This window comes from Pteropus vampyrus, unplaced genomic scaffold, assembly GCF_000151845.1.
Source record: "Pteropus vampyrus isolate Shadow unplaced genomic scaffold, Pvam_2.0 Scaffold160, whole genome shotgun sequence".
NCBI classification, from domain to species: domain Eukaryota; kingdom Metazoa; phylum Chordata; class Mammalia; order Chiroptera; family Pteropodidae; genus Pteropus; species Pteropus vampyrus.
In genome coordinates, this window is record NW_011888941.1 from 2,794,476 (window position 1) to 2,806,085 (window position 11,610).

An 11,610-nucleotide genomic window follows, 5' to 3' on the forward strand; every position below is an offset into this window, starting at 1 on the left:
GAATTAAGAGTCACAAGAGATGTTACCTAACCTCAGCGGAAGAATTTTCACAGCAACATAAACTTGAGAGAGAGAAAAAACAAAAACAAAATAAAACATAATTAACCCATGGCTATAAATGCTCTCGGATGCTATTATAATGTCTGTTTCCCTATAGCCCATAATAGTATCTCTTTGTAGACAAGCCCATTGAGTCTTTACAAGGTCATTTATTTCCCGATGTTAAAATTAATAAATGTTATTTCAAGTGATATGATTCAAATGAAATGTACAAAATGCAATAACAAGTCCAAATATGGAGAAAATGCTTTGCAATAAGACCTAGCTCCTTGATTAGTATTGTACCTGTTTCAGAGCACAGAAATAAGATACCTAAAATCAGAAAACTCTCGAAAACTTCACTATGAGTTCAATATGTTTGGGAATTGGTCAAATCTCGTATCTTTTATTGTTTGTTTGTTTGTTTGTTTGTTTGTTTGTTTGTTTTATGGAATGAAGACATTTGGATAAGAATAGATTACTGAATTGGAGAACCAGGATCTATGGCACAGGTTAAAAGATATCGTGTTATTGTTCTGAGATCGGACTTCGAAAATAACTACCACAAATTCAAATGCTGTAATCATGAACAAAGCCCCAGCAATGCATCAAGCATCTAGCGTTATAGATATAAGAACACGGCCCCTGAGATGAGCAAGAAGAGGAGGCGGCTGCCAGTTACTGGGTCCTGGGCTAGGATTTGTCAGGTGCCGCCTTACCTAGTGCTTCCTTCCATTTCACAGCCATCTGTGACATAGGGAGTCAAATCCCACAGAAGGCTGCATAACTCTCCCACTTTCTCAGGGCCTGTGTCCAACCCACGTCTGACAGACTCCAAAACAAGACTTGTTTACCGCATGTCCTCATTCAGTGGGTGAGAGCGACCTGTCAACGCTGACATCCAGGTGCAAGAATAAAGCCTCGACCAGGTGCTGTAGTCAACTCAAGAAGGAAGCGGTGGAAGAGCACAGATGGTCACAACGGCCACCTCTCCTCTCGAATATGCTTTTTAAACCAGTATGAGCAGCTTATACTGGACGCTAGCCTCATTATTCAGCAAGTATTGGTACTGAAATCTAAATAGTTAAGTATTTTGGCCCATTTTACAGACCAAGAGGAGTAACAGGCATAAAATAATTTCTCTAAAGTTATGATAAATGAATTATATAGCTAGAAATGAGAAAAGCCATGGACGCTTCCATTGGCGGTAGTGGTATCTGCCTTTCCTTGTTACCATATTTCACCCTCAAATAGGCTTCTAGGTTTGTTTGTTATGATCATTTTGGTGACATGCTCAGGTGAGAGGAACCAAGTATGGTACACAACACACGGACTGCCTCAAAACATCTTGGGCATGCTTTTTTTTTTTTTTTTAAGGGGAAATCCATTTAAATAATAATACCGATTATTATTATTTAGAACTTATTATGTGCAATGCACTGTTCCAAGGGTTTGATATACATTAACTTCTCAAAACAACTCTATAAGTTAGGTATTATTAATTCTACCCCCTTTTTACTGCTTCACCAAAAGTAGATGATTCATTGGAGGCCATGAGGCTGCAGAGTGGAGGGCCAGTGTCTAACCCTGGGATGGGTCTCCGAGCCTGGACCACTGGGCCACACTGCTTCCTGTAAAATGTTTTCAAACAACCTATTTGGATGTTTTTATTTCTTCGTAATGCATGTACAGAATGCAAATTAATATGCACAAAATTTGCATCCTAACCTCAGACCGAAATACAATAAAATATAGACTTAGTTCCAGTGATATCTAGGCTTATCCATGTCACATCTAATGTGCTTCTGCATTGTAGCTAAATAATTATCTAATTTTTTGATGCCAATGAGCCAATCCATATGAATGAGACTTGCAGAAAAATTTTACTCCTGAAGCACTTCAGGAAAAGATATAAAAGCATCAAAATAAAATATCAGCAGAAGATATAAAATATTTTGGGGTGGAGTTAAAAATTAAGTACTCCCTCAAAACGTTTGAGAAAGTAAATTTCTCCGTCTTTAAGTTATTTCTGGATTTCTCTTAAAGTGCTACTCTAATTCTGGAGCAGGTAACAGTGTTCTTCCTTCTTCACTCTCAGAAAGGAACCACCGTCTTTGATGTCATTCCCACATAGCCCCTCAGACTGAGACACAGCGGAGACCACTCCTTGCCTCCAGGAACTGGTCCCTCACTAGCTCCAGCATGCACTCTGCCTCTCAGGGGGCTGTAAGGAACTTTCTAGATTAGAACTTGGCATCTGTTTGCATGTGACCAGGGCAAAGGTTCATAACATGTATTGATAACTTTTAGTGCATATTTACTGAGTACCATTGTGTACTCAACATCGAGCACTCCCTTTCCCTCTTGGGAGCACGCCGAGAGATTGCAGAGCAGCTCTCTTTGTGAAGCTCCCCTAAGGCTTGTGGGAAGATGCACCTCCTCCAAATGCAAACAGGAGTCCTAAACTGCATAAGAGCCACTTCACTTTCTTACACGACAGTGCTATTTGTGCTCCCAGGAAGCAGACACAGTGATGAAACTTATGGTGCAAGAGGGCCAGTGGGAGATCTTAAGGGACAAATATGGAGGGAGGAAGTGGAATAAAGCGGTGCAAGGCAGAGGGAGAAGGTGGACTGCCCTGCAGTCTTAGCAAGGTCCAGCTGACCTCGCAGAGCTAGTTCAAAGTCATCCCAACGTGGAGCAAGGGATTCAGGCCTTTATACCCTTGCAACAACCTATCATCGATGTGGGATGACCTGGGAAGAGGCATGACCTTGGGCAAGGCAGCTGTCTCCAGCCGAGGACAGTTTCAGGAGAGGCTAACAGTTAAGCTATCTGCTACCACCATGCCCAGCGGGCAGAATGAGGGATGTGGGAAGCACAGCACCCTATTTTCCATATCTCATCTTCAACCTGGAATCTTGTGCTACTTAAATTATTAGATGAGAAGCAAATGAAGAGAAAGACTTAAAGACTATGAAAGCAGGGCAGGATCTTGGAGGCATCCAAGATAGCACCCTCACAGTGTAGGAATCACTCCTACAGGATCCCAAGTAGCAGGACATCTAGTTTCTATTTAGACACTTGTTGGGAAAGGAGCTCACTGTTGGGAAGCCCTAGCTGTCACACGGTTTTTCCTTCTATTGAGTCAAATGTTCTGGGTAGAAATTGATCCTTGATAATAAGATTGTACTGGTTGTATTGACAAATTATTGGCACTGTAGTTTAAACTTGAAAATAGTAGTATGTTTGTGCAAATTCATTTGGACCAAGGACTGAAATAATGGACTAGATATTTATTTGTTTCCTCTTACCCTACAAGGTCTTCTCCAGAGTGGTCAGTGATCTTTTTAAACGAAGGTCCTTGGCGCAAACCCTTCTGTCCACAAGCCCCCTCTCTTCTGGAGTCTGATCGTGACTCAGCCCTCACCTCCTGCCCACCACTGTTCCCTCGACCTCTTCTCTCTTTCTGCTGTTCTGAAGACACTAGCACCTCATTCTGCTTCAGGCCTTTGTACTTGCTGGGACATCTGCTCTGAACTCATCCCCCAGATTTTGCAAGGCTCCGTTCAAATGCCAACTTCTCAGAAGGGCTTCCTGATACTCCTCCATATCAGAATAGCTCCTCGCCCTGTCGACCCTCTCATGCTGCTTGCTTTCTCTTATTAATACCTGGTAAGGAGTGTGTGCGTGTGTGTGTGTGTGTGTGTGTGTGTCTGTGTCTGTTTTGTTCATCACTGTATCCCTAAGCTCCTAGAACAGTTCCTGGCACATAGGAATGTTAAATAAATATTTGTTGAATGAAGACATTAAAAAAATGAACAAACAAAAGCTTGCCAAAAAAGTTATAGATAACGTAGTTTGTAAGTTACTAAAATTTTCAAGGAGGAGATAAGAATAAACCCAAGCTCAATGAAAATCATCCAGTAAATAGAAATAAAAGTTATTCTACTGAGTTCAAGTCAAAAGAGAAAAGAATTTACTTTGCAATTAATTTATAGGTACCATATTGCAAATTCCTTGAGGCCGGGGACCAGGTTTCAATCTGGTTTTATCCCCCCAACCTCTAGCTTGGTACCATAAATGTATTTGGCACCCACTAAATGTTTGTTGAACTTAATTAATTTAGTATATCAACAAACCTCATGATTAAAACAAAGCCTTCCGGTCACCTGATACTGTCAAAAACAGAGACTGCCAGACTGTTTCAAGTGTGATTATTTTTTTCTTGATCATCTTTAATAGTATTAAACTAGTGCACTAATTTTTCTCAATTTGTTTGTAGACATAATTAGAAAAAAAAATTAAATATTGCAATGCTATTTAAAAGGATTTGCGGACTTTCATTGGAATGAAAGCCCCGTTCCGTGATACTCAGGAGGACTAGCTCACAAGCAGCACTTACTGGTGGTATTGTGTTCTGCCCCACGGTGGGTAGAGATGCTGTCTTCATGCTGTAGAGAAATGCTCAGGACACACTCGGTCATTGGAGGGATGTTGTGTGGGAGTTTGGTTGGGTTCCTCTACTTTAGTTTGGTCAACCAGCCACTCTATCTCCTTGTGAGAAGCTGGTGCAGTTATGTGTTGCAGCAAATAAATGACTGACCCTGATTCTCCCTTCTAGGATAAATGCTTCCCTAGGAAGGCCAAGAGAAGTGCCTTTAGCACTGCTTAGCATCCCTTTCACCACAACTTTGGGACATGGTGACCATGAGTGTCAGCTGGTCAATAACGGGCAGAGTCCAGCTTAGCAGAGATGTACTGAAGCAGACAACCATACCGATATTGAAAGCATTCCACCCACCTTCAGATGTGGACAAAATCTCTCCAAGTCCAGGTCAAATCTCCCACCTCCGACGTGCAGGGGCATGAGAAGAGCAGGGTAACAGAGGGGCAGTAGTGGGCCCTGTGCATCCTCTTTCTTTGTAAAGTTGTGAAACACGTTTAAGGAGACATTTCATTTTTTTAAAATTATCTCTTTTTATTATAATAAAAACAACCCATGCTTTGTAAAATATATATATATTACATGCATGAGTGTATTGCATATATATATGCAATATATATTGCATATATATATTGCATATATATATTGCATATATATATATGCAATACACTCATGCATGTAAGTGAATAAAATCACTTGTAATCCTGCCACATGCAAATCAGCACTTGATAATTTTTTATGTGGATGCTACAGACATCTTTCTACATAATACAGTTATCTTCTATTAACTAATAACTAACTCTCAACCATTTAAGAATTCTGCAATTCTACAGTGTTAGAAAAAGGAGTGATCACCGTACTTGGCATTTATATATAGTCTTTGATCCATTCATTCAATACATTTTTTTGAAGAACCTACTATGTTCTAAGAAATATTCTACAATCTCATGATGCAAATAAAAGATGCTGTTCTTGTCCCCAAGCAGGTCAAAGTGAGAAAAGAAAGTAATTACAGTTCAGTGAATTATATTTCCCTGAGTAGGTACATCTTGCTTAGCCAGAGACTGAGATTTTCAAAAGACATGATAAATGAACTCAGTATTGATGAGTAGGATGCAGTTAATAGAAAAAGAAGTTAGGAGGAGGGGATCAGGATGCAAAAACATGGAGTTGAGAGTAAATATTGTGCTTCTGAGGGATAGCCAGGTCATAAGAAGAACTGAGCACAGGAGGTGGGGGACAAAGTAGAGAAGGTAGAGGATGGATCAGACCAAAAAACACAGGCTTTGTCAGGCATTTGACTCAGGAGGGTTCTGACAAGCCCATATTGGCATTTATTAACCCATTTCCCAGTTAGGAACAAAAAGTGCATCTTGCTGCCAGCATTAATTTAATTTTGCATAAACACGCTCTTTGAGGCTGAAGCAAATAAAACTGTTCTTAGAGTTCTTTCTAAACAGAACTTGTCTCTAATACTAATGTAACCGAAATGTATACATAAATTGGATTCATCAAATAATTTCAGCTAACAACTGTTTGGGAATGATGTTATCACACGCAGGAACGCTACGTTTTCTAGGATTCAACATTTTCGGCAATCAAAATTATATTTTGTAAATGGAAATAGCACGACTAAAAACAGAATGCTATTAACAGAATGATATCATTTGTTTCCAAAGACTATCAATATACTAGAGAATAAAAATAATAATAAAAGTGAGATATTTTGTGGCAAATTTGGGGGATCGGGTTGGAACTCTAATCCATGAGTCATCTCAGAATAAATGCTGCTGCCACAAGCGCCGCCAGAGAGTATTCTCAGAGCAAATGGGAAATGGGTTAAGATTAGTCTGATTAACGTCAAACAGTAACTAGGAGAAACTACAAGCACAGACGGACACAATGAAAAACTTATCTGAGCCCAGGTGGTGAAAAGCTCCTTAGAGGACCCAGAACAGAGGGAATCATGCTGGGAGCAGTGAAGAGAAGGAGGAAACGAGAGGGAGACAAGCTAGAAGGGGTCAGGTCAGGCATGGAGGCAACGGGTAGGACACAGGGGTCAAGAGTCAGCCTTCTGAGGAAAATGATTAATAAGATTTGGGGGGCATGAAATCAGCCTGAGTGGATAACCCAAAGCAAACCAAGGAAAGGAAGTTGGAACTTAGTCCATGAATTAAGCTCTACAACAGGAATTAGTGAAAAAGTCCAGACGTGGTGGCTATGCAGGTGTTTGAGTCACAACCCAGACAGAGTGGACACCAGGCATACAGGAGCAGGACTATTTTCCCCATTCTAGACTTCACTTAAAATATCCACCTTCAGAAAATTTCTCCATGTTTTTTTTCTGTATTTTACTACTCACATTTCACCTAATTTCATCAAAGCTACTCTCTTCTCCTTCTTCCTCTTTCACACACACACACACACACACACACACACACACGCACACGCACGTATGCACAACTGTAAAGCTATCTTTTCCTTTCCCTATAGCTGCCAATTCTTACCTAGATTTCATAGGAAATGATCTCAGTTTTGGAGACTTAATTAGAAACATTACCACTAGACCCCGGTTAGGGCCTCGCCCACCTCCCATCCCCAGTTCCGCCGCGCCCCCGCCATTGCGCACGGGTCCCCGCCGTTGCGCTAGCGTCCTGGGTTGGCCCGCGGGCTGTGAGGCGGAGATAAAGGACAGGTTCTTTCCCTTGCTCTCACCCTCTTCTTCCTCCACCTGCCACGTACTGGGCCTGGGCTCTCGCTAGGCCTCGTGCGTCAGTGTGATCCGCCGAGGCCCTCGCGAGCCTAGGAGAGAGGTGCGGTGGCTGCAGGGGACAGCGGCGTGGCGGTGACTACAGCCTGCTCCCACGCCCCACAGCCGGTGGCCTTACACCTGTCCGATCCGCGGAGACCCGGCGAGGGGCGGCAGTGGAGGTTTTGGCAAGCAGTCTTTCTCTGGGGTTGTGTAGAGCTGACATGCTGGAGTCCACCATGAATGGACAGTTGGACCTCAGTGGGAAGCTAATCATCAAAGCTCAACTCAGCAAGGAAAGTCGACGACTACCCATTCCTAATGAAGATGTTACTTATGATGAACGAGTGCTAGTAATGCAACGAGTGTTCAGAGGAAATGAAGTTACAATAAAGGAGAAAGATGAACATGGTGATCTTATAACAATTTTTGATAGTTCTGACCTTTCTTTTGCAATTCAGTATAGTAGGATAGCGAAACTGACATTATTTGTTAATGGCTAACCAAGACCCCCATGAATCAAGTCAGATGAAATATCTCCATCGAGAACTGACAGAACTTCGAAATAAAGTGAGTCGCTTGTTGGAGAGTTTGGAATCACCTGAAGAACCTGGACCTTCCACCAATATTCCTGAAAATTATAGTGTGGATGGTAGGGAAGAAAAGCCCGCTGACTCTGATTCTTCTAGAAAACAGTCTCTTCGGTTTACAGCATCAAGTATGTCAGCTTTGGATCCTTTAAAAAAAAAAACAAGATGAAATCAATAAAAATGTCATGTCAGAGTTTGGGTTAACAGCCAATCAGGTTTAGGGCCACCCAGTGCTCCTGCGGAAGATGGATCTGGAAACACCTAGCAGCATTGCTTCCTCCTCCGCAGCTCATCCACCAGGAGTTCAGCCACAACAGCCGCCATGTACCGGAGCTCAGACACAAGCAGGCCAGATATTCCGACAGTAACAGTACATGCTACAGGCTGGTTATAGTGCTCAGCTGCCACAGACGCAGGCTCAGCCTACACAGTGGTATGGTATTCAGCATTCACCAGGCTCTAGTCAGCAGATTGGGATCCCAGAAGCCTCAGCAGTTCCAGGGCTATGACCAGCAACCAACTTTCCAGTCACAGCTCCTGCCCTTTCTGGTCATCCTCAGCAACTGCTGGCTCAACCCACACAGCAGTAGCAGGCGAGCAATTACCCTCCACGCACTTATGATACCCAGACTCTCAGCCTCCTGTTTATACTGTGGCCTGTGCCTCACAACCTGGAATAGCTCCAAACCAACCCGGGGCCTATCAACTAATACCAGGTTTTAGTTCACCTCCTGGAAGTATCTCACCTCCTGGAAGTACCACGCCCCCTCCTCCGAGGGGGCCTAGCAGATAGCAGGTAACCACCACCCTCCCTCTGGTGGTGGCCACATCAGGCCTGGACCTGGTTATGGATAAAGGGACTCGGCTGCGCTGATGAATATACCCACGTGCTGTCTGCCTCTCAAAAGACTCCAACACTATTTTATTTTAATTTGTATTTGAAGTTCAGAAATTTAAAAAGCAGAACATTTCTCATATCGTTGCTGTTAATTGAAAGTACAATTTGCTAGAACACAAACAAGGCCAAAATGAAAGTCTTTTCTTCCCTTGCTTAAAAGTACAGCAGCTTCGTAGTAATTTTGGAACGCCACTCTTACGTGTGTGTAAAGTGATTAACTCTCCAGCTTGTCTTGTCCAGGGGATATTAAAATGACAGATTGAAGTTTAGCCATCTTACTTGGCTTTTTACTATTAACATGATGTACTAAAAGTAGATCTCTTTGAGAAGACAACTAGATATTATTATGTAACATTGATAGGTTAATAAAGTTGAATCCATTAAAAAAGGAAATATTACCATTAGATGTTTCCATTAGAAGCTACACACACACACACACACACACACGATAATCTGTCTACAATCTCGTTTTTAAAATTAAACCTACATTTCCTCAAGCGTTAGCATTTTAGATCAAAATTTTAAAGGGGTTTCTTAGTTAATTTTACCACCTTATCATTTTTCTGCTTGGTTGAATTTACCAGCATGGCAACCACACTGACGTTTGGCTTATTACAGTATATAGAGTTTTTAGCCATACACTTGCCATAGAGTGAAAAGACTTATAGGTTAGATCTAGAATGTAATCACTTTTGTAATACAATTCTTTGGGAAAATGTGTACTGAGAGCCCAAGTAACATACTTCAAATTAGCATGTAGAAGTTACCTGCTCACAATTTGAAGTTTACTGAATAGAGATATATGTAAATATATCTAGATAGAACTCTAGATATAAGACATAATTGTGTCATAGCTAAAGATGATGTTTCACAGCAGGGTAAATTAGCACATTTGTGATTTATCCATATGTTTAACATCACTTGCAAAAATCTAATCATTAGTTGAAGAAAATCTTATGTCTCAATCAGAAAAATTTCTATATGAACATTGTTTACTGAGCATAGATTCTTGGAACAAATGGCAAGATCCAAAAAGTCAAACAAGCTTGTGAATTCCAAACAATTTCATTTGCTGAGGGCCACTTGTCAACAGTGTAGTGTCTTTAACTAAACCAAATCTTACAAAAAATTGAAGAAAGCATAATTAACCAAAGAATAAGCTAACTTGTTCTTTCCCACCACAGATTAATCTTAAGGCGTAAAGAGTACAAGCAAGCAGGAATTTGGAAAAACATGTCCCAAAGTATATTCTGTAAAAGATTAGTGAGTGCCCCATAAAATGTTAACAGTTATTCTATTTAAAAAAAAAAAAAAATTAGTTGAGTAGGTTTGGGCATGCTGTGTTAATCATTGTTAAACAGCTTTTCTCCAGAACTTAAAGGCTTTGCTGTCAGGTGTTGAGAATTTCTAAGGAGGACACAGTTTATTTGTGCCTCAGCAATTGGTAGTGGAACTTTGTATTTCACGTGGCAGAGGGCCAAGGCTAGGATGAGAAGACCTTTAAAAATGGGTGAAAATACTGGTCATTTCTAACCACACTTCCAGCCCGAAATTGGTCCCGGAGTGTCCAGGTGTCCCGGGGGCATTCGCCACGGCTTTGTCGCAAATGCAGGTCTGAGTTTACAAAGGAAATTTCACATAGAACAATTTCTTGCTCTAGGCACAGAGCAAGATGTCACTATATCCATGCCTTTCAAACAAATTTAAGGGAAAGAGAAAAAATTAAGAAAGTTTCCCAGAGCTGCCATTTTAAAAAAGCATGGTGTTCCAGGAGGAGATGGGTGGGAACACAGGAGAGGGCAGGGAGGGGTCTCTGCATCACCAGAGGTACCTGGAGGGACAAAAGTAATGAGTCACTTCCCTCCACCCAGCTAATCTACTCTCTAAAAACTGGGCAACAAACTTTAATATCCTTGTGTCCTCGGCTGTCACAAAGGGATGGGCCAATTTAGCCATAACTGGGGAAACACCCTCAGACATCCCCACCACAAGGATGGGTCCTTACCTCTGAAAGCTAGACCCATATCACTCCACAATGATGGTGTTTTACATTTGGAATTAATATTTAATTCATTGATACTAGTCCTGAAAGCTGAAACTACTTTCAGAGTTGGCAAGGGGACTCTAAATTTATGTTTTAATTAGTTGGCCATTTCATCAAAAGGTAGACACGGTGTCTGTGGTTTCGAACTTTGAAATAAACCCTATATGAGGAAAAAAAAAAAGCCACGCACATAGAGCTCATTCATGCACATGTTTACGGTTTCTTTACCTGTGAAAAAGAAAGATTTTGTGAAGGTGTATTCTGGGGAAAATTTACACAGGTTTCTTGTTCATCAAATTAAGCCAGCACATATATTGCTTCTTAGAATGTGAACTTGGGGTATGGCTGCTTAAATTTCAGAGGGGGTGTTTTTTTTGCATGCAGTTTTTTCTGGATTGTTCAATGAAGATACCACACACAGGAAACAAAGTTTACAAAGGAAATTTCACATAGAACAATTTCTTTAAGTATGTACACTCAAGTACTATGAATTAAACTATAAGAGACATTCCTTGTTGGAAAAGAAACCAGAAGCTGTTGCAGAAGTTGACAGGCAACCAGAATAGGTTTTCAATGCTTTCAGTAAGGATTCAGCAAAATCAATGAGATTATTCGTATTCAAACAAAATCTTGATTTCTTCAAACGAAAGCTGGAAAATAGGAGTTAACCATAGCTTTGCTTCTCCTCGGTCGAACCCTAGAATTGGCCCGTGCACGGCACACAGGGCTCCGTCTGCACTAGCCACACATTCAGCCTGTGGCGCGACGACCCTAGGGACAGATGTTACAGGGAAAGGAGAAGGTCATTAACGGTTTCATCCCCACTATTGTGAGACGAAAGCC

General features: G+C 41.3%; 1 pseudogene; it reads left to right on the forward strand.

Annotated features, from left to right (window-relative positions):
• The first annotated feature begins 7,474 nt into the window (after window positions 1-7,474).
• On the forward strand, window positions 7,475-8,680 carry LOC105298750 (annotated as a pseudogene).
• Window positions 8,681-11,610: the final 2,930 nt, after the last annotated feature.